Raw genomic sequence first — 24,051 nt, forward strand, 5'->3', positions numbered from 1 at the left:
CAAAGTTTCAAAAGGCAGTGTGTTATGCTTAGTCACAGAACAAACATCTTAGCACCTATTGTTTTATACCGAGGCTGTTTCCCACCTAAGTGTTATTAATGGCATGCTCCCTGAAGTTTGCAACCCTTGGTTAGTAGCTATCAGTTCACAGTATAATTTAGGTAGAGAAATAGTATTTTAGACAATGAGTGCTTCTCGTTACTCACAATATATAGCCTCTAAGACCCAATTTAAATCTCCTAAATCAGATCTACCCAGTCTATTCATAGTCAACTCCAAACTCTTAGGCTCTGACAAGCAGGGGTCAGATAACAAAACATAGTGCATTGATCTTTCTATATTTTACTCCCTTTCCCTCAGAAGCCAAATTTGGTCCTCACTGAGCAGCTCAGTTACATCAGCAGGGAACACTGAATAGAGGTCAGTTTAGCAGCAAGCAAGGTGCTGTGAGGTGAAGTATGTGTGTGTGTGAACTTTTTCAGCGGAATGCCTGATGAGTAAATTTATTGGCAAATGGAAATGTGTTTCCCTTTTTGCTGGATATGAACTGTTTAGATATTTACCCTCACTTACTGGCAAGTTCCTTGGAATACTAGACCCAAATGAAAGAAAACATTTTAGCTGAGAATTCATGCCTGCTGACTCCATCTCCCTGTCCTCTCAAGAATAATCAGTGACAAAGTGATTGGCTACAGTAAGATGCCAGAAGATAAAAACTGCCCATAAACTACCTATACCCTAAGTATGTGCCATGGAACACTAGTCCCAAGAGGTGGTCTATGAAAACTGGGAGACTTATGTTTAAATAAATTTGGGTAACACAGCATACTCTAACCCTGGCCAAATGATTTTCCCCATATATATTAACATATTAAAAGCTTTGAACAGCCTTATTTACTTAAAAAAAAAAGTTTAACTTTCTTTAATTCAATATTATCTAACTATCCTGCTTGTCCTGTGAAACAGTTTATTTTTAATATAATTTTTAAATTAGTGCTTTCAGAATATATTAGAAAATTTTAAGAGCCTCAATGAATGAAAACTTCTGGTATGAAGGGGCATTTGTGCCTAACGCAGCCTTTCCCAAATTCCGTGAAGAAAATTCACATCATGTAGCCAGCCTATTGTAAAAATATGGGAGGACTTCCCATAACTGCTATCAGCCTCATGGTATTTGATGTCAAAATAGCACACTATGCCAATCCATAAGCTATGCCTCCTTACTTCTGTCCCTAGGTCAGAAACTTGAGTTCTGTACTAATCAGGAAACTGACTAGCCATCCATTGCTGCAGATTTTCAAGCCATCTAGAATTGTGTCCACAACCCCAATCAATATTTCTTCTCCTACATTCAGAAGGAGACAGAGCTCCCAGAAAGCTGGGGAAATGACTGGACATGGCATTTGACTTTCTAGGAGGTATACTTCCTATTGAAAACATAGCAGGTAAGGAAAGACTATCAAAAGAGACTTGGAAGAAGTGGATAGTGGGAACTGTCATTTTTATATTGAGAGTATCTAATTCAGGCAGTGGCCAGCTTCATAGGCCAGCAGAATCACAAGAGATTAAAGCTTTCTGGGCAGTAGAAGTTGAGCTTAATAAACCATGCCTATTAATTTGATAACTGCCTGAAGATATAAAAAGGGATTTGACCATCAACCAAGTGGTCACAAAATCCAAACACATTTGACAAATAATGTGTCTGGAAAGACGATGCCTTTTTCAAAATGGAAAGTAAACGAGCAAAACAAAGAAAAAAGGATAGTCATGAAGTATGAAGACTCAGAACAGCAGACTGCTGAAGATAATAAATTATAGGAAACCAGAAGAAAATTTTAGGAAATAATTTGGCATTCTTAAGAAAATACAAGATAACGTCCACCATAAAAGACATTCAGTGTGACCAGAAAGAATCTGGAATGAAAGTACAGAAAATGATCTCAGTGTGGTAGGAAGGATTTCGTGATGGCTGAAACCCAGTAATGTCACCAGAGGAAGCAAGTCAGCTTGTTTACTGTAATAGGAGGCAGAGGCTATTTGGTAACTGGAATATTCCAAACACAGGAATGTTGGTCCTCAGGAATAAAGTTGATGAGCAGACCACTAAGATACAGGTAGTGTCTTAAACTTTTGAGTGTTTTTAACATTACTGAGTGATGACTCCATCTAATTCCCAGACCTGAAGCACTTCACATACCTACAGCCTCTTGAAAGGAGAGACCATGTAACTTGAGGAAGGTTCCAGAAATAATATCAAAGCATGTACTGCTATCTTTCTTCTCGCCTTTCCCAACAGGAGTTACTGTGCACTGAGCAAGGGGGCCATACTCAAAACTTTTCCTTATTTCACATTGACTCTGAGCCAACATAAATTCATGGAATGCATAGTCCCACTGTGGCTGACTTGTCAGAGTGGGTCTTACAGGAACATGGAGATAAAATGAAATCTAACTTGAGTACACCCCATTATTGATCCCATAGCATCCTGAACTCACTCTGTGATTACTTACTGATTATTTGGTTAGAAAAGACATACTCAGCAGCAAGCAAAATCCCCCATTAACTTCCAGACCCTTGGAGGACTACTGCTGCTTCTACAACTACTACTTCTAGCCAACAGTTGAGTATTTATTATCTGCCAGGCACTGTAATGAATTATTTACATACACTGCATTATTCGATCCTTGTAGCAAATTTGTATTATATTTTACAGATAAGGAAACTGAGGCACAAATGGGATAAGTAATTTGCCCAAGGTCACAAATCCACTAAGTGGCACAGGAAGAAGGATTCACAGCTGAGAATTCTGATTTGAGTCTGCGCACTTTTCTTTTATCTTCACGTGGGCAGGTACCGGGAATCAAACCTGGGTCTCCAGCATGGCAGGCAAGAACTCTGTCACTGAGTCGCAGTTGCCCGCCCTAAATCCATGCACTTTTAATGCTGCTTCCTCTACAAGCTATTATGATAGAACTAAGACAAGTAAGCCAGAAGTCATAGGACATTCTGGGGAAGTCAAAGGAAACATCAAGAGAGTTACAGAGGAAGAAATCAAATAGTAGCAGTAACTCATCGCTAGTTATAGAAATAAAGGCTGAAACATGGATTGAGTTTCCTTCAATTATGGGTCATATATGTATATGTGTGTACATACACATACATATGAATGATTATATATGTGTACATATAAATATTGTATATGTATAAGTTTTTTATCTTTTTCTTTATTCTGCTATTTTACACAGCATTACTGGAGTATATAACTTGATTATTTAGTCTATAGGATGCAGAACATTAAGACAAAATTCAGAGAGTCTGAAGTTGCACGTAGATGGAGTGACTGATAGGACATTTGCTCATCTCCTTGAGAAGACCATTAAGAAAAGAGAGTGTAGAGTACTGAGCAGGAAGTAAATAGGTTTTTAGGTATATAGAGAAAAAAGTTATTTTAGGTTACTTGTTTTATGTTACATGTTTTGGAAATGTGATTATGTGGAAGAGGATATGTATAGATGCTGGACAGCTGAAATGTAGATTGCAGTGGACATTTGTCGTTATGTGTCTTATTTGTGGAAAAGACACATGAGATAGCTGAGAAATATGGCCCTACCTCTCATGAAAACAGCCACTGTATACACACCCACTACTGCAGCTGTGGACTGGCAATTGTTTTATCAATCAGATGCTGCCACACAAAACTCTGTATCTTAAGACTGGCATAAAAGACATGAAAACCTTTTCTTTTCACAGAGACTGTGGTCAAGAGTCCAATGGTGCATCATCAAGTGTCCAAGTGTGGCAGATTCCAGCAGCAAACCCACCTGCAGGTGTATCAGGTGGTGATGGTGGCAGTGACCACATTCTAAGCAGGTTATTTCCTGCGTCTCCAGGTTTCGGCCAAATCCTAGCTTCCCAGGATCAATGAGCTCTCCAAGACTCAAAATTAGTATGTTTTATGTTAGAACTAACCAGAATTGATTTTCATTATTTAAAACCAAAATACTTAACAACATAGGTTTATTCTGTGTCTACATGTTTAATGAAGGTGATTGAAATCTATTTATGGACCTTGGGAAAGTTGCTAGGAGAAAGAGAATTGGTAAAGATAGCAAATAAGGAGAAAATAATAATGAAATCAGTGAGAAAATAGAAAAAAAAAAGAGAGAGAGACAAATGGAAGAGTTTTAGAGGATTTATTGAGCCAAAAATACTTGTCAGGCACCTACTATATGCCAGGAGAGTAAAAATCCATTCCTTCAAATACTTTAAATTTTAAATATTTACTTTAAATGGGAGAAAAAGATCAGTTGAGGAATATTAAAACAATGCTTAATGAGAAAACAAAATAGGTGAAGTGTGATGAAAGTTAAGGAAAGAGAAATATGCAAGAAAGAACTGAAGGAGACGACAAAGTGAAGCATTTCCTTCCATACCTTATATACAGGTATTGTAGTATGGCCAATATAAGATGCTGCAGAGAGTTGAGAAGGAACAGAAATGAGCAAAGAACAGTGTTGGGCAATTAGGAAATTAAAAGGCCAGGTGGGGCCATTAACTCTACAGAGAAAAAAGGAAAGTGAGGATAAAATTAGAAAATTAGAAAATTCACACTTCTCAGTGAATACAAAGCAAAGGAATGACCAAATGTTAGAGTTTGGAGCTGAAGCAGAATTCAAACAAATCAGAAGCGCTATCTTCATGAATAAAATGGAAGACAAGAGATGAAACAAAGGCTTTCTAAGTACCTGTGAACATCCAGCAGGAAGTTGTGGGGGATACAGCAACACCCAGAAGCTCAAAGAGTGGAAACAAAGCCTAAGGTTCACCAAGGGATTTGGCAAGGTAGGAGCAACAAAAGACCAAGAAAGCAAAGGATTGGGGGGGGGATGTGAGTGCCCAACTGCTATGCAGATGTGGAAGATTATTTCCTATGAGAAGGACATTTTTACTTTACTTAATAGGAAAAAAGCACAATCCCTTTACTTACAAGAAATCCAGGGAGAACATTATTAAAATCACTTAGCATCCTTATAAAATATTACATATCAATCTGTACAGGCTAATGTGATAGGCACAATATAAAATGAGTTTTGCTAATTAAGGAATCAAAATCATCAGAACACTATTTTCTATTTGATAGGGTTTTATAGTTCACAAAACACTTTCTTAACATTTACTAAATTCTTACAATATTCCTGTAAGGTAGTGCAACTTAAAAGACTACTGGTCTGAAAAAAGAAAAAGAAGAAGACTACTGGTTTGACAGCCCTATTCACAGAAAAAACAGACTCAGTAATTTCCAGAGAACGTCTCTGAGTGGACATGCCAACAAACAGCCTGCAGACATCACTTGCACCTGCCCTACTCATTCTCTTCCAGCCCATCTCCCACTTGTATTTCCCCAAACCACTTAAAGGGACTTACCTAGAACTACCACTATCAATGCCCACTGTGATAACCCTCATAGTCCTACCAAAGATACTTGTTGGCCGCAGCTATGACCCTAAGGAATGTTAAAGTAAAATGAGAGAGAGAAAGGGATCAGGGGATCCGGAGACATCAGTCTTCAGACAAGTTTATTTTCAGCCAAGTACAAAATTATATACTAGCAAGAAAGGTAATAAAAGTTGTTTGCATGCAAAAGCTATATAATGCAAAAACAAGTTCCAGGAAGTAAATACTTCTAAGGCTAGCATGTTAAGCAAGTCTCTCCCACACCTCATTGTGTTCTATCTGCATATCTCAGCTTCTATTGAAGTTCCAGATCCTGAAAGCTCAAGTCTGCATTTCCTCTTAGACTTGTATCTGCAAGCTTTAGGTTAAACAATAACCTTTTAACTCCTACAGATACTGTCCTCAGCTCTTCCCAAAGATTTGAATCCAGATAGAGCTAGAACAATGCATGGGGACCATGCAGGAGCCAGGAAGATAGGCTCTAACAGGTCTGTGTTGCCACCTGGATTACAAAGAAACTACCCCTGTCAAATTCCCACACACAAAAAAGGTCCCTGTGAATAATTCTGTCAGCTTCTGGTCCTCAACCCTCCAGCCAAATGAGTGCATACTCTGTCCAAGAAGAAAGAACTGGTTCTACATCATCTTCCCTATTACGCTCCACTCACCTGTCTCTAATTTACCTCCTTTCCTAAAGTAACACATTTGACTCAAAATATCCACTCTTTTTTCCAAAGCAATATTTTACCAGGTCCCAAGAGCCACGAGGCCTCTAAATATCTGCATTTGGGCAGATATTGAAATCGTCACATATCCAAAAGTGATAACTTTTCCCAAAAACTCAGAAAATTTCCATCCCAAAAAGTGAATTAAAATCTTTATCCTGAAAGGTGAATTGAAGACTACATTGAAGATCTTTCCCATATATGGTTGCTGGGGAAGATCCAGACACACACTCTTCTGCAACTTCCCCATCTCCACCATGCCCTTCTCTATTGAGCACAGACGTTTCCGTGTGTTTCCATTCCACAAGCCAGAGAATATGCAAAGTCCAAAGAAAAAGCCTGACCAGCCCTTGAGTCCAGAAATTGGGAACAAGCAGCCACAGATGCTTATCATGGCAGGAATTCTCAGGGGTGTGTGTCCCTGCCTTGGGTCATATAAATGCTTCATCCTTGGCAGCACAGATTTGTCTCTTACCTCCTGTGCTGGTTTGAAAGGATGTCTGTCCCCTAAGAAAAGCCAAGTTTTAATATAAATCCCATTTCCTAAAGGTAGAATAATCCCTATTCAATACTGTATGTTTGAAACTGTAATCAGATCATCTCCCTGAATGATGGGATTTATTCAAGAGTGGTTGTTAAACTGGATTAAGGGACGACATGTCTCCACCCATTTGGGTGGGTCTTGATTGGTTTATTGGAGTCCTATAAAAGAGGAAATATTTTGGAGAATGAGAGATTCAGAGAGACTCAGAGAGAGCAGAGAATACTGCAGCACCACAAAGCAGAGAGTCCATGAGTCAGCAACCTTTGGAGATGAAGAAGGGAAACGCCTCCCGGGGAGCTTCATGAAACCAGAAGCCAGGAGAGTAAGCTAGCAGATGACACCGTGTGTGCCATGTGCCCTTCCAGCCAAGAGAGAAACCGTGACTGTGTTCACCATGTGCCTTTCCAGATGAGAGAGGAACCCTGAACTTCATCGGCCTTCTTGAACCAAGGTATCTTTCCCTGGATGCCTTAGATTGGACATTTCTATAGACTTGTTTTAATTGGGATATTTTCTCAGCCTTAGAACTGTAAACCAGCAACTCATTAAATTCTTCCTTTTAAAAGCCATTCCGTTTCTGGTATATTGCATTCTGGCAGCTAGCAAACTAGAACACCTCCCACAGGAAATGGGGCAATCAGAGTTGCCATCCACTAATCGTGACCTAAGCAATTGCCCTCCCTGGGAGAATGACCACAGTGGGCTCCCCTTACCTGTTCTTTTGGACACTTTGTGCTTTTTATGTGATAAAACAGTAATTTGCTGAAAGTTTCTGTTGTACCTGAGCCTGTGTGCCCATGATGCGATATGTAAAAATTTACTCCCCAATGGTAGTGATCAATGGAATATTCCTGAAGAAAGAAAAAAATAATTTGACCCCTACCACAAACCATAGATAAATATAAATTTCACATAGATTGTAGCTCTAAATGTTAAAAGGAAAAAAAAATAGTAATATTGCCAGAAAATAATATAGGACATTATCTTCATACCCTTTGGGTAGGGAAATATTTCTTAAAAAGGTCAAAAACTTTAATAATATATGAAAAGATTGCTAAAGTGGACTTCGTTCAAATTAATCAAATAAAACATAAGAAAGTGAATAACCAAGCTACCAAATGGGACAGGATACTTGCAAGGAATTTAACAGACAAAAAACTAGTGTCTAGAATATGTAAAGGATGCCTACAAATCAAGAAAAAGATAGACAACCCAATTAAAAAAACAGGTAAAATACTTGAGAAGGTACTTCACAAGAGACAACTTCCAAATGGCCAAGCGTATAAAATGGTGCTCAATTTAATTAATCAGCAGGGAAACGCAGAATGCAATCACAATGAGAAACCACTCTACACGCCCAAGAATGACTAACATTTGAAAGACAGATGAAACTAGCCTTCATGAGGATGTCAAACAACTGAAGCACTTATACTCTATTTATTGGTGGGAGTATACATTGATACAACACTTTGAAAAATTGTTTGGGGATGTCTACTAAAGCTGAACACATATGTACCTATTCTTAGGTATATACCCAACATGAATGTATAAAATACGCCCAACAAATGACGTTGGTAGCATTGTCCCTAGAAGGATTATTCTTAAAAGTTCAAACCTGAAAAACACTCAAAAATCGATCAACAATGAAACAAATTTTTATATACTAAACATCAAGAAAATGAATTAAGGCTGCAAACAAATGCATAGATTCGTCTCACAAACATAATGTTGAACAAAAGATCTAAACACACAGACAGTTCATACTAAATGATCTATTTAAGTAAAGTTCAAAAACAGGCAAAGTCAATCCTTAATATTACTAGTAGGATAGTGGTTGCCTCTGGGAAGTGGGGGAAGGAGAGGATGGTGGGAAATAGCATGAGGGGCCTTCTTAGGGCTGCTAATATTCAATCTGTGTTCCGCCTGGCGGTTGTAGGGTGTGTTTACTTTGTAAACATTTCAACCTTAAGCTGTATATGTATGATGTGAGAGCTCTTCTCCATGCACTTTAATTCTCCAATTAAAAAAAAATTCAATTCCCTACAGAAATCAGATAACTGCTTAAAACGTTCACTAGAATCAAAGGAATTTTTTTTCTGACCTCCAAAATCATCAAAGGAAGGTTTCACATGTTTTTCCAAAAGTAGAAGGCAGTTTCTACTTAACAGAATTTCCTAATAACTAAAATTCTCAAGCAGACCCATTGGCATGGAAAAATAAAGTAAGAAAAAAGATTAAAACAAAAACTGGCATTAAACTTGGGTAGTAATTAGATATACAGAAATCAGATAACTGCTTAAAACGTTCACTAGAATCAAAGGAATTTTTTTTTCTGACCTCCAAAATCATCAAAGGAAGTTTTCATACATTTTTCCAAAAGTAGAAGGCAGTTTCTACTTAATAGAATTTCCTAACAACTAAAATTCTCAAGCAGATCCATTGGCCTGGAAAAACAAAGTAAGAAAAAAGATTAAAACAAAAACTGGTATTAAACTTGAGTAGTAATTAGATATTCAGCCGTGTAAATTTTTAATCTTTACAATGACTAGCTATTTGGTGCAAGTGATATTTCAGACACTATAAGAAATACAGAAATAAGAAAGCACAGCACTTGCCCTTAAAGTCTTCATACTCTATCAGGGAAACAAAAGAAATACAATTTCAAAACACGTAATTACAAATGTGTTTGATTTTCATGGAATTTCTGTCCCAAATGCCAACAATAGACCAGGAGTTCCTTTAAAGAAGGGGTTGTGCAGGTTTTCTTAAATGTCTAATTTACTTAGTTTACCAGGCTGTTGAGACAAATGCCACACGATGGATTGGCTTAAATAAGCATCATGGTTGCAGAGGTAGAAATCCAAAATCAAAGTATCAGCAAGGCCACGTTTTCTCCCCGGAGCCAGTAGTGTTCTGGGGCCAGCTCACTGCAACACTGGGGGTTCCTTGGCTTGCATCTCTGTCCCCTATCACATGCCAATGTCCTCAGCCTTCTCCTGTGTCTGATCTTCTGATTTCTGCTGACTTGCAGCTTTGGCTTATTTCACTGAATTTCCTATCTTAATGAGGCCTGCAATAATATGGATTAAGATCCATCACGCTTCAATTTGGCCATACCTGAACAGAATTTGTAAGATCCTATTTCAAAATAAGTCCACACCTTAACTGATAGTACATCTTCAAAGGGTCCTATTTACAAATGAGTTCACACCCACAGGAATGCAGATTAAGGGCATGCATTTATTGGAATACATAATTCGATCTACCACTCTAAATAGTTCCAATGATGGAGTAGAAAATGTTTGTGGGTTGAATGACTAAGAAAATAGATGGTGGATGGACAGACAGGGAGATGCATAGTTGGATATAGAACTATTCTGTTCTATCTATATCTATTCTAACCAACTGGAATAGATGATTGAGATTCACAATGCTTGAGAGTTCAAAATAGAGAACACATTCAGTTACTGGGATGAGTAGAGAAGGCAGCATTAAGGTTTAAGGAAGGAATGGTATTTTAGATATATTGCAGAGAAATTTGACAATTAGGTTAGATTTCTTTTTCTTCTTTTCTCTTGAGGACTATAAATAGTTGAGTATGAAGAAAATCCACTTTAATTAAAGACTACAAGTAGAATATATGGCACTTATTTCCTTTGTTCTAATTTTTTTAATATATACACATATGTAATAAATACATATCATGTATGTATGCATATGTATGTATGTATGTATGTGCATATGTGTGTGTTTGAGATGGCTCCTCTACATCTTTTCTGTAGTTGCACCCACAATAGTAATAAACTATTACAAAGCATCATTCAAAAATCAACCATTATTTTGTGGTTTCAGATTTTTTTCACATATTTTTAAATAATGTCTTAATGTCAAAAGTTAGGAAAACTTCAGAAGCTTCATTTTGAATTGGCTTAAATTACTATCAGAAAGCTAAAAGTTTTATTCTGGATTACATGTAAAACAATAAAAACAGCTAACATTATTAGATTACTGTGATTTTAGGTAGAATTTTAAGTATTGAGTTTGGCATGATCTTGGAACCCTAAGCACCTAAATCGAGTAAAACAAAGGACTAAGCCCAGATCACAAACAAGAGGTTAATACAATTTTTCAGGAGACAGGCAGCCATATAAAGAAACCAGAAGTTGGTGGTTAAAATCAAACGTATTTTGTATTATTTTCTCAAACGACAACATTTTTAATTTAAGGAATAAAGCAAGTGTTAGAAATGCTTTTAAACCATAATAATTACATATAAATGGGAGAACAAAGATAACATATTGTGCTTTAAAGTGCTTAGGACTTTAATGAAGATTCAGCCATGGTTTTCTGGGGCTATGAAGAACGGATTTTTGTGGACTAATGGCGAAGTGCTGAAATGGATTTACTGAAGGTCATTTTTACAGTGAACAGTTTCAGAAAAGGGAAACCCCAGGGAAAATGAAGCAAAGACATATTGGAGGAAAAATGGCAGGGCAGGCAGAAGCTGTGCATGTTCCAACAGACGAATCTCAGCAGATCAATAGGCTTCTTGAAAATCTGTTACAGCAGTTTTATGGGTCTGACAACTTCAGAAAGATGGCAACCTACAGAGAAAATTCCTATTTGGGTTGGGCTGTCTAATTGGTGAGAGTTAGGCAGCATAAGCAACAAAAGAGAACTTGTAGATGAGAAAATCAGGCTGCGTATTTTGTAGATATAGTAGTTGAGTAGACATTACACAAGCTAAAAAATTATTTTTGTAAAGTGGAAAGACAGACATGATGATTGTGTTCACTCAAGGGTGTTTGACATGAAAACAGGGAGTTTTTCAGCCTTTTTCCGTGTCAGCCTTAGAGCCTATAGTTAAGCACATTTCTGCAGAACTGGAAAGACTTCCTGAGTGATTTCTGATTAGGTGACCTCACAAGTGCTTGGTGGGCAAGAGCATAAGTGGCGACGGCCTGACTCAATTCATGCTTCAATATGTAACACAATTGTCCTTTGTGCTCAGTTTACATTTGGAAAAGTAGCATTCTGCTGTGGGAGTAGAAGAGCTTCAGTGTTCACTGTTCTGTTCTAATTACTTTCAAATAGATTAAATCTCAGCAGATTCTTTGTTGGAATTGGTAACATCTGACCAGTTTGATACACTTGGACAATGTCTCTTGAATATATGGGAGGAGCCATGAAAAAATGCTTTTGATCCTGAAGCAGATACTTGTAGAATCTAAGATGAAATAAGTTCATAGAGATCTGTTCCGTTTCTGCCAGATTCTTCTAGAATTTGGGGTGATGTTTCTCTTTTTCTCATTATTATTTTTATCTACTTGCATTTCTGTAAAGAGGTTTAATACTATTTTTGTCAGTTTTTACTAGGAAAAATCACTCCCAGGGAAAATCTACTGTAAAAAATGAATGAAATCAGCAGGCTATTGCTGGAATGAAGATAAACTTTCCCTGGGCAGGAAGAGAAACCATTACTTCTAAGGCTTTGAGGACTGGCATGGCCAGTGTTTGCACTGTGAATCTTTAGACGATAAAACTGTGACCCTTAGAGAGCAGTATGAGTCCTGTGAAATGTGTTCAAAGCCAAGGTTTCTGATGGAGTATTTGTTTTACTCAATGCTTTTGTTTCGTTAGAGACCAGAACTTGGTCAAGGGCTTGGGTTCAAGGCCTTCACAAGTCGGTTAGCTCTGCTTTGCTTCTGTGTCAAAGGCTGCCCTAGAAAAACACGTAACTGCTTTCCAGTGTCTTGGACTTCAAGGATTTAAGGGAAGGAAATTTATGTATATCTGTGCATATGCTTCATCAATTCTTGCAGATCAATCTAAAGGGTATATTTATCCCACTAATTATAACAGTAATCAAATAATGAACATTATTTTCATGAATTAAAATTTTCATGAATTAAAAAAATTGACTTTTGCCAATTTTTAATTAAAAATTTCAGTATTCAAATATAAATACCCAATATAGTTGGTCCCACCCATCCTCGTATTTCCAAAAAGAACAAGGGAATAACCTTTTCCTTCATTTGTAAAACTCAGTAAGCTATTATAGGGATCCTCTCTGTGTAGTGTTATTCTCTCCAGTGGCTTCTGAGCTGTTTGTTAGAACTTATTTTATAGTGAGAGTGAACCAAGCCACTCTTACACCAGGCTGGGGAGTAGGTGGAATCTGCTTCTGTCCTATCTTTGTCTTCTTTTCACTATGCCCACACCTTTCCCATTTTGTTGCACCATCTTTTCTCCCCTTTAGGTACCCTATACCTCACGTGTGGGACCATCCCCTACCCCTAAGCCAGACTGCCTGGAATACTCCATTGTGGTCCTACAGAGACATCTTATTCTCATTAGATAAACTCATCCTGTAACTGTTTTCCAGAATCCTCCTCCCCTATTATAAGTTATCTGTTCTGGATTCCATCCTTTCCATACCTCACTGAAGGCAAATGGGCCTTAATACTTGCCCCTCCTAAATGACAGATCTGCATTTTTGTGAGTCAACCATTCAAAAACTGTCGCTAAAGGTGGGTATTTCATATTGTGTTAGGTAAGGAAAGAATATATTTAGAGCATGCTTACTCATTAGATTTGTAAGTATAAGCAGCCTTTATAAGTGCTTTAGGACACCTCTTAGACAGGCATGCATTTTGCTGATCTAAGACAACTTCAATTAGAATCTCCTGCCTATTTTTCAGATAGAGTTTTGTTTTTCCTGAAGGTTTCTGTATTCTTGCCTGTTACCTTTAACTTGAGGTAGGAAAATTTGATGATACTTTCTTCATTTCATCATCTATATGAGTAACGTGCTTTTTCTTGATGTATGCTTGCTCTGAAAGGGATGCTGACTGGATTTTAATTTTCTTGCTACTATTAGAACATAGCTTATCATTGGAGACTGATGATAGAGTTTACAAGTTTTGAGAAAGAGAGATACTAGACTACAGGAACTTGCTGGTACTGTTGTTGCTAGTGATTGCAATAGTATATCTGAAGCAGTTGGCATTAAGTGGCAATCTCAGAATGGGAAATAAGGAGAGCAGATGTATAAGGCAGACTTTATTCTAGATCTTGACCTTTGATGCAGGCTTTGGTTTGGTAAAATAAAAGTAAAAGCCATTGCATCCTGTATTTTTAAATGTCTGTTTTATGAGTGCATAATAATTATCCTTTGAATGACTAATGTTTTGCACTTCACAAAGTTCACAAAGTTTCAAAGAATTTTAGTTTAGTTGAGAAAAAGTTGATTATGCATTATACAGGCATTGATGAAGTGGTGTATTCACTACACACACACACAACTATTAGAGAGGACTGCAAGGTATGGGAAAGAAAGACATGAGATAATAATGTAGAGAGACTGGTAGGAAGAAAGAATAAGAAGCTGAAAATATGTTTCTCTGAGATATCAGATAAGAATAATGATATGAAATGTTTGGAGGAGGGGGGAAATTGAGGGACAGTTATGACAGTAGTACTTAAAACCACTTTTCTCTAAAGATATAATTTATTCTGTTCTGAATATTAAGTTTAAGGAATATTCTTGGTATTTTGGGCTCTCCCAATTTCAAAACCTTAAATTCTTTGAGAATAGAAACAAACTTGCTTCACTTCATATGTTCCTAAGTTCCATGAAGCATTTGATACATGAATTAGTGAAATACTTTTGTGTTTTCTATACAAAGTGCTTTATCTTTCAATTACATTATATCATACTACATAGAATGAATAGCAACAAATGACTATGCTTTTATCAGGCAATTAACATACTCATACTTTAAAAAGAATCATAAAACATGGCTGTTTAAAATGAATAAAAGAATACAGTCCACAAGTTTCAGTTTGGCAGGATACCATAAATGAAAAAGCCAAAAGGTATTCACCAAACGAACTATGAAATCTATGAGAGTATGCATAATCAGACAGTGTTTTAGTAAGTACCAAATCACTTAAATATAGTGCCATTCATTTCAAGTCACTTAATTAGACCTTACAATAGTTTCCTGTTCTACTTCATTGTAGCCAACAGCAGGGAGGAGGACGACAGTTGGCCAGTCATTGCAGAGTGGAGCTAAAGAACAATGTGTGTCAGATGGAGACGACCATTTAGAATTCAAACTGTTGGTGGAATTGGAGCTGGCAGTTATAATTGTAGGTGGAATTTCTGTGAGAAGAACATAATTATCCAAACTGGATTTTAACCAGCACACCTGAGCACTTCAAAAAATATTTTTAATACCATAAATAAATACCTCCTTTGTCCCATGTCTCAGTGGAAAGATACTTGCTCCTGTGGTGGGTTGAATTCCTGGGGATTTACTTTAATTTTAGCTTAGTGGGAAATGTGCCACCTACTGAATTGCCAATCTCTTCCCTGTGGAGATCTCTGATCAAGCAAAGAAAACCATTATTAAGTATTTGCTGGTTTTTATTAGCATTTTATATCTTAGAAATCTGGGTTCATATACTTTTCATTAGGTAAGTCAGAAGTTAGAAGATCACAGGCTGGATGAGAACCATAACTGAGGGACATGACATCAGTGTGGGCAAGGATGGGCACAGAGCAGGCACCTGTAGCCTCCCCATCAATAAAATATCCCTCCAGCTACAAAAACACAAAAAAACAGTTAGAATCCTTCTCCACCTCGGCAGGTGGGGCAGAACACCCTGAAGGCAGAATGTCAAGGAACACAGAATGCTGAAGTTAGAGAAGAGGCAGCACCAAACAAATGTTGCTCATTCTTTACAAAAATGGGAAAGGTGGCATTCTTTTGAGCATTTTGGAGGAAATGAAGCCTCCCTTTGAATATAGCTGTTATTTAAAACCTTTGTGTTGAACACTTCCTAATACAAACCAAATGTTTTAATTTAGTAATATGAACTACAATACCATAAAGCCACATCTTTATTGAACTTCTAATAGTATAATCAAGTTCACAGTTCCTGCTTTACCCCTTGTAGGGTGTGGGACTCATTTCCTTCATCTTTTTAATGATGACATTAATTACAGATGCCACCCCACATGGTTGTTGTATTATGTAAGTTAACACTTGTAAAATATGTAGAACAATGCTGGGCTCAGAGTGAAAACCGTATAAATATTTGTTGTTATTAAGATCTCAAAATAGATCAGTCTTTCCAAGAAACTCAGTGAACACTCACAGGGGGTTGCCAAAAATTAAAATCACAAGAAGAGAAATTTAGGTCTTGGAAAATAGCAATACTTCTCTCAATTACAACTACTTCATCAGTTCCTTAATGAGGTAGAAGGAAAAGTCATATAAGAACTCCCTGCATATCGAATATTGACTAGTACATGAAATTATACTATAGTGAACTGTAATAAAAGGTATATAGTTATCATTCTGAACTACAGTTTTAGACCTTCTGCGGCAATTCTATTATTTTCTTTATAAAAGGCTACATACTGTATGATTCTATTTATATGAAATTTGGGAAAAGGTAGAGCTATAGAGGCATAAACTCATAAGTGATTGCCAGGAATTCAGGTAATGTTTATTATCAGTTATTATAAGGAATTGAGCTACTGGGCAGCCAAAATCTTTGGCAGACATGCCATCTAGTACATCAATAAACATCTAGTCTAGGTGGCAATTCCCAAGTGCTACATACCCAGTTTCCCTTATTTATTAACATTTTACATTACTATGGTACATTTGTCACTCATTTCCAAAGTTACTTAGACAAGCATCTTTCCACCACTACCCCTCAATGAGGTTGTCTCATTCATTTGTATAAAGCTAGATTTTTTAAATCATATTTGGCATTCCATCCTGGGATCTCCTAACCTCCTAAATGCTATTTTAATTTTGCATAAATTAAGGTTCACTCTTTGTACTATGAAGTCCTATAGTTTTGAAAAAGGCAGTATCATATGTCCGCAATTATAGTATCTGACAGCATAGTTTCATTATCCTAAAAATCCCCTGTGCTTTACCTATCCAATCTTTAGACCCTAAATTCCTAGCAATCACTTATCAGTTTCTGTCTCTATAGTTCTACTTTTCCCAAATGTCATATAAATAGAATCATACATTATGTATCTTTTTCTTCTGACTTCTTTCACTTAGTAATGTGCACTTAAGATTTTTCTTGTCTTTTGCATGACTTGATAGCTCATTCCTTTTTATAGCTGAATGGTATTCTGTTGTATAGATATACCATGGTACATTTATCCATTCCCTTAACAAATGACATCCTGGTTACTTTTGCTTTTTAATAATTATGAATAAAACTTCTATAGACATTCACATGCAGTTTTTGTGTGGTCATTAGTTTTCATATCAGTTGGGGAAGTATCTAGGAGCTTGATTGCTGGATCATATATAAGACTATGTATAACTTTCTAGGAAACTGCCAAACCATCTTCCCAAGTAGCTAGACTATTGTGCATTCCCACCAGCAATGAATGAGAGCTCCTGTTGCTCTGCATTTCCTCCAGCAATTAGTATTGTCAGTGTTTTTTATATTTTTAATTTTAGCAATTCTACTAGCATGTAATGGTATCACCTTGTCTGAATTTCTGTAACAACAAATGATGTTCATTATTTTTTCTTATGCTTATTTTCATTACATATATTTCCTTTGGAGAGGACTGTTCATGTCTTTTGACTATTTTATAACCAAATAGATCGTTCATTGGGCTGAATTTTTCTTTAATAAGATGTGGGTTTACAGAACAATCATACCTAAAATACAGGATTCCCATATACCACCCTATCATTAACTTGTAATGGTGTGGAGCACTTGTATAATTCTACTATTAACTACAGTTTATGGTTTATCTTAGGGTTCAGTGCTTCTGAGGTGCATTTCCATGGATTTATTTTAATTTTTATTCTATTACCATATATACAATCTAACATTTCCCCTTTTCACCACATTCAGCTATATATTTGTGTGTGGTTAATTACATTCACAATGTCATGCTAACATTACCACGATACAAAACCAAACTATTTCCATCCTTCCAAATAGAAACACTGTACAATTTAAGCCTAACTTCCCATCTCCTATAAAAACTCCATTCCATCATAACACAAATTCTAGAATCTGATTCTATGAGTTTGCTTATTCTAATTATTTCATACCAGGAGATCATATTTTTGTGTCTGGCTTATTTTACTCATCACAATATCAAGGTTCATCTATGTTGTCACTTCTATCAGAACATTCTTTTTATGGCTGAACAATATTCCACTATATGTATATACACTTTGTTTATCCATTCACTGGTTGATGGTCACTTAGGTTACTTCCATCTTTTGGCAATTGTAATAATGCTGCTATAAACATCTGGTGTACAAATATCTGTTCAAGTACTTACTTTAAAATCTTCTGGGTATATACCTAGTAGAGGCATTGCCTGGTTCATGTGGTAATTCTGTACTTAACTGTCTGAAAAAATGCCAAACTATATTCCATAGCAGCTGCACCATTTTACATTGCCACCACCAAAGCCTGTATTCCTGTTTCTCCACATCCTCTCCAACACTTGCAATTTCCATTTTTTAATAGATATTCTAATGGGTGTGAAATGGTATCTCATGTGCTTTTCATTTGCATTTCCCTGATGACTAATGATGAGCATCTTTCCATGTTTTTTTTTTTTTGCCATTTGTAAATCTTTGGAAAAATGTCTATTCGAATCTTTTGCCCATTTTTAGATTGAATTGTTTGTACTTTTGTTAAGTTGAAGAGTTTCTTTATATATTCAGTATATTAAACCTTTATAGGATTTGTAGTTTCCACATATTTTCTCCCATCATGTAGGTTGTCGTTTTTACTTTTACTTTCATGATAAAGTCATTTGTCCTTTAATTCTGATGAGTTTCCATTTATCTATTATTTCTTTTGTTGCTTGTGCTTTGGGTGTAAATTCTAAGACACTATTGCCTAACACAAGATCTTGAAATGCTTTCTTATGTTTTCTTCTAGGAGTTTTATAGTCTGGATGTTATATAGTCTATGACCCATTTTGAGTTCATTTTTGTACATGGTGTGAAGGCGTGAGGTAGGGTCCCCCCCCCCCTTTTTTTGTGGGTGAAAATGAAGATCCAGTTTTCTCAACACCATTTGTTGAAGAGACAAATCTTTCCCAATTGAGTGGTCTTTGTCCCCTGTCAAAAATCAATTGGCTATAAATGTGAGGATTGATTTTTGAACTCTCTATTTGATTCCATTGGTCTGTATATCTGCTCTGTGCCAGTCCCATGTTGTTTTAACTATGATGGCTTTGTTTTAAGATTGGAAAATATGAGCCCTCTAACTTCATTTTTCTTTTTCAAGATGGCTTTGATTATTCAGGGCCCTTACCCTCCCATATAAATTTTATGATTGACTTTTCCATTTCTGTAAAGAATGTTTTTAGAAATTTTATCAGGATTGTATTAAAACTGTAAATCTTTTTGGGTAGAATTGACATTTTCACAATATTTAGTCTCCCAATCCATGAATGCAGGAAGTCTTTCCAGTCACTTAGGTCTTCTTTGATTTCTTTTAGCAAAAGAAAAAAAAAAACTTTGTTAGATTTATTCCTAGATATTTGATTCTTTTAGTGGCCACTGTAAATGAGATTTTTTTTTCATTTACCCTCTGTTGTTCATTGTTTGTATATAGTAACACTTCTGATACCTGGGCATTGTTTTTGTATCCTGAAACTTTGCTGAACTCATTTATTATCACCAGTAGCTTTGTTGTGGATTTTTCAGGATTTTCTATACATAGGATCATGACATCTGCAAATAAGGAAAGTCTTGCTTCTCCCTTTCTAATTTAGATGCCTTTTATTTCTTTGTCTTGCCTAATTGATCTGGCTAGAACTTTCAGTACAATGTTGAATAACAGTGGTGACAGTGGGCATCCTTGTGTTATTCCATATCTTAGAGGGAAGACTTTCACTCCTTCACCATTAAGTAGTATGTTAGCTGTGAGTTTTTCATAGATGCCCTTTATGATGTTAAGGGATTTTGCTTCTATTCCTAATGTCTTAAGTGTTTTTATCAAGAAGCCACATATCTTTTCTGCCTCGATTGAGATGATCCTGTGTTATTTTTTCTTTTATTCTGTTAATGTAGTGCACTACATTAATTGATTTTCTTATATTGAACCTTTCTTGAATCCCAGGGGTGAATCCCACTTAATCATGATACTGGGATATATCTCACTTGATCATGGTGTATAATTATTTTAATGTGCTGTTGGACTTGTTTTGCTAGTATTTTGTTGAAAATTTTTGCACCTATATAAATAAGTCATATTGGTCTTAATCTTTCCTTATTGTATCTTTATGACTTTGGTATGAGGGCAATGTTGGCCTCATAGAATGAATTAGGGAATGTTCCTTCCTCTTCAATATTTTTGGAAGAGTTTGAGTGTATCTTGAGATAAATATTCTTGGAATATATGATAAAATTCCCTTGGGAAGTCCTGGGCTTTTCTTTGTTGGTTGGGAAGTTTTTTATTACTGATTCAAACTCTTCAGTGGTAATTAGTTTGTTGAGATCTTCTATTCCTTCATTAGTCAGTTTAAACAGTTTGGTTAATTGAGTTTTAAGAGTTCTTTGTATATCTTATGTAAAGTCCTTTATCATATTTGTGTTTTCCAAATATGTTCACCTAGTGCGTAGTTTGATTTTTCATTCTCTCAATGATGTCTTTCATAGACCAGAAATCCAAGGTCATGTAGATTTTCTTCTGTTTTATACAACAAGTTTCACAGTTTTGCATTTTACATCGAGAACTGTTAGCAATTTGAACAGGTCTCAGAAGTTTTTAGCACAAATTGTAGGGTCTGTGCTGGGTTCACTGTTTTTGCACATAGACATCCAGTTGTTCCTGTACCATTTGTTGACAAGTCTGTCCCTTCTCCATTGAATTGCTTTTGCACCTTTGCTAAAGATCAGTTGACTATGTTTGTGTGGATCTGTTTACGACTCTCTTGTATTCCATTGATCTATGTGTCTATTCCTTCACCAAACTACACTGTCTTGATTATTGTAGTTTGATAGTAAACTTTGAAATATGGTCATGTGAATCCCAAACCCTTATCTTTTTCTTTAATACTGTGTTGGTTTGTCTATTTCAAAAAACTAACCTAGCAACAGAAATTATGCTTCCAAAATCTTTTGATGTCAATTCCGTACAAAGAGCAGTCAAGGTGCCTACATATGCTACTCATGGCAGAAGCCCTTTATTGAGTACTGACATTTTAACAATACCATGTCCTCAAATCCATGAACACAGAGTAGCTCTCTATTTATTTAAATTTTCTTTGACTTCTTTCATCAAGGTTTTGTAATTTTCTGCAAACACATCCTGTACATATTTTGTTAAATGTATAACTAAGTACTTCCTTTTAATTTTGGTTCTATTTTAAGTGGTTTGTTGCTATTATTATTATTATTTAAAATTCCATTTGTTCATTGCTGGTATATAGAAAAATAATTGGCTCATATATTTATCTTGTCTCCTAACCTCCCTCCACTTTTTTGTAGGTTTTATGTCTAGGAAGTCCTCATGGTGAAGGGCCAAGAAAAATCATCTTATGTCTTTTGCAGGGGAAATGGAAAAGCAATCATTTCAAAATACAGCCAGTACATTATCTATATAAAGAAAAAGTTTCTATCAGAGTCCTATTTCATATAGACAGAAATTACCCACCTTCAGCCCTCTCTAGGCTTCCTGTATCACCTAAGGAGTGAGCGGGAAGAAAAGTGAGAAACACTTTGGAAGGTCATAGCCTAGGACACAGGCCACTAAACAACGAGATTTAATCATAAGATTATAGACTCACTCCCCTCCCTCACACCTTACCACCACATCAACAGGGCTCCAAGTGGATTACACTGAAAGAGGTGCAACACTCAGACTCTATTTTAAAAGGAGTGCTTAGGGAAACACAAAGAGAACAAGGAAAACAAAGACGTGAGAGCAATTTGAAACCTCTAATACCTATAGTTACTGTAAAAATTAAACACAGCACTACTCTTAGCAAGATTAATATAGAACCTCACACTGAAGTCCTTTTTACCTCAGTTCTTACAAGCCAATATCATCTCAACCTTCCAACAATAAAATACATGCATGCTAAAAGGCAGGAATAAAGTACAATTTGAGGTGCCCGGGTGGTTCAGTGGTAGAATGCTTGCTTTCCATGCAGGAGACTTGGGTTCAATTCCCTGACCATGCACCCCCAAAATAAAGAAAATGCAATTTGAAGAGGCAAAGTAAGAATTAGAACCAGACTCAGATATAATACATATTTGGAATTATCATACATGGAAGTTAAAATGACTATGATTGATATTTTCCTGACTCTAATGAAAAAATTAGACAATAGGAAATAACAGATAGACAATGTAAGCAGAGAGATGGAAACTCTAGGAAGGAATCAAAAGGAAATGCTAAAAAAGATGATATAAGAGAATTGAACAATACCTTTGTTAGTATCAGCAATAGACTGGACACAGAAGAGGAAAGATTCAGTGAACCTGAAGATATGTCAATATAAAAACTTTCCATATTAAAATACAAAGAGAAAAAAGAATGAAAAAAATCACAGAATAGCCAAGAACTACAAGACAGTTTCAAAAGATGTATATATGAGTAACTGGAATACCAAGAGAAGAAAGAGAGACTGGAGCAGAAGAAATATTTGAATTAATAATGATCAGGAATGTTCCAAAAATAATATTTGAATTAATATTTGAATTAATAATGATCAGGAATGTTCCAAAAATAATGAAGGCCATGTATCCATGAAGCTCAGAGAACATCAAGCAAATCCAAGTGTAGATCAAAATATATCATATATTCAAATTGCAGAAAACCAAAGACAATAAGAAAATCTTGAAAGAAGACAGAGAAAAATATCTTACAGAATTAAAAAGATAATAGTTGCAGCAAATATTTCATCATAAAACATGATATTAAAGAGAGAGTGGCCTGAAGTATTTAAAGCATTGAAAGAATAAAACCACAAAATTATAATCCCATATTCTTTACTCTATATCCTGCAAAATTGAATGGGAAATAAAGAAATTCTCAAACTAAAAACAACCGAAGGAATTCATCACTAACAATTCTGTCCTAAAAAAAATATGTTAAAAGAATTTCTTCAGGTAGGAGGAAAGTTACATAGGTCAGAAACTTGGGTCTACATTTTAAAAAAAAAAAGGAAAAAAGAAAAATTGCTGAAGATTGCTGAAGAAAGAAGAAATAAAATAAAATCTTTTTCTAATTTTTAGTTGATCCAATAGATAAACATTTGTTCAAAGCTATAATAATAGACTTGTATCCTAATACTTGCTATACTTGCTTATTTGTTTCAGGATTTTTTTCTAGATTTCTTGAGTTTTTTTTACATAGACAACTAAGTCATCTGCAAATAAATATAGTTTAACCTTTGTCCAATCTGTATACCTTCTATTTCTTTTTGTCTAATTGCACTAGCTAAGAATACTATTACAATGTTGAATAGGATTAGTGAGAGAAGACATCCTTGCCTTGTTCCCAATCTTAAGGGGAAAGTGCCCAATCTCTCACCATCAAATATGATCTTATCTGGAAGCTTTTGGTAGATTTTTTTTATTCAGTTGAGAAAGTTTTCCTCTATTCCTAGTTTGCTGAGATTTCTTATCAAGAATGGGTGTTAGATTATTCCTGCAAAGGATAAGCTAAGCCTACTTATAATTATGCCTAAAAGTCACCTCCAGAGAACCTCTTTTGCTTCTCAGATGTGGCTTCTCTCTCTAAGCCAACTCAGCAGGTGAACTCACTGCCGCCCCCTCTACATGACTCCCAGGGGTGTAAATCTCCCTGCAGTGTGGAACAGAACTCCCAGGATGAACCAGGACCTGGCATCATGGAATTGAAAAAGCCTTCTTAACCAAAAAGGGGAAGAGAGAAGTGAGACAAAATAAAGTTTCAGTGGCTGAGAGAGTTCACACAGTGTCAAGAGGTTATCCTGCAGGCTATTCTTATGCATTATATAGATAGAGATCCCTTTTTATCTTAGAGTGCATTGGAGTGGCTGGAAGTACTTGAAACTGTTCAGCTGTGTTTCCATAGACTAGATTCTTAAAGACGATTGTATAAAGATAGAACTTTTACAATGTCACTGTCGGATTGTGAAAACCTTGTGTCTGATGTTACTTTTATCCTTTTATCCAGGGTATGGACAAAGGAGTAAAAAAAATGGGATGGGTAAAAAATAAATGAATAAATAATAGGGGGAGAGGAAGGGTAAAAATTGGGTACATTGAAATACTGTAGGTCAATAAGAGGGAGGGGTAAGGGACGTAT

The 24,051-nt window shown here is 36.0% G+C and overlaps 1 long non-coding RNA gene and 1 pseudogene across 8 annotated transcripts in view; both read right to left on the reverse strand.

Moving 5' to 3' along the window:
• LOC143654789 (uncharacterized) overlaps positions 1 to 24,051 on the reverse strand; it is a 153,936-nt gene that overhangs the window by 77,225 nt on the left and 52,660 nt on the right. The gene's annotated exons all lie outside the window — the stretch shown is intronic.
• On the reverse strand, positions 20,817 to 20,942 carry LOC143656660 (U11 spliceosomal RNA; annotated as a pseudogene).

The sequence above is a fragment of the Tamandua tetradactyla genome, chromosome 14 (genome assembly GCF_023851605.1).
Source record: "Tamandua tetradactyla isolate mTamTet1 chromosome 14, mTamTet1.pri, whole genome shotgun sequence".
Taxonomy (NCBI): domain Eukaryota; kingdom Metazoa; phylum Chordata; class Mammalia; order Pilosa; family Myrmecophagidae; genus Tamandua; species Tamandua tetradactyla.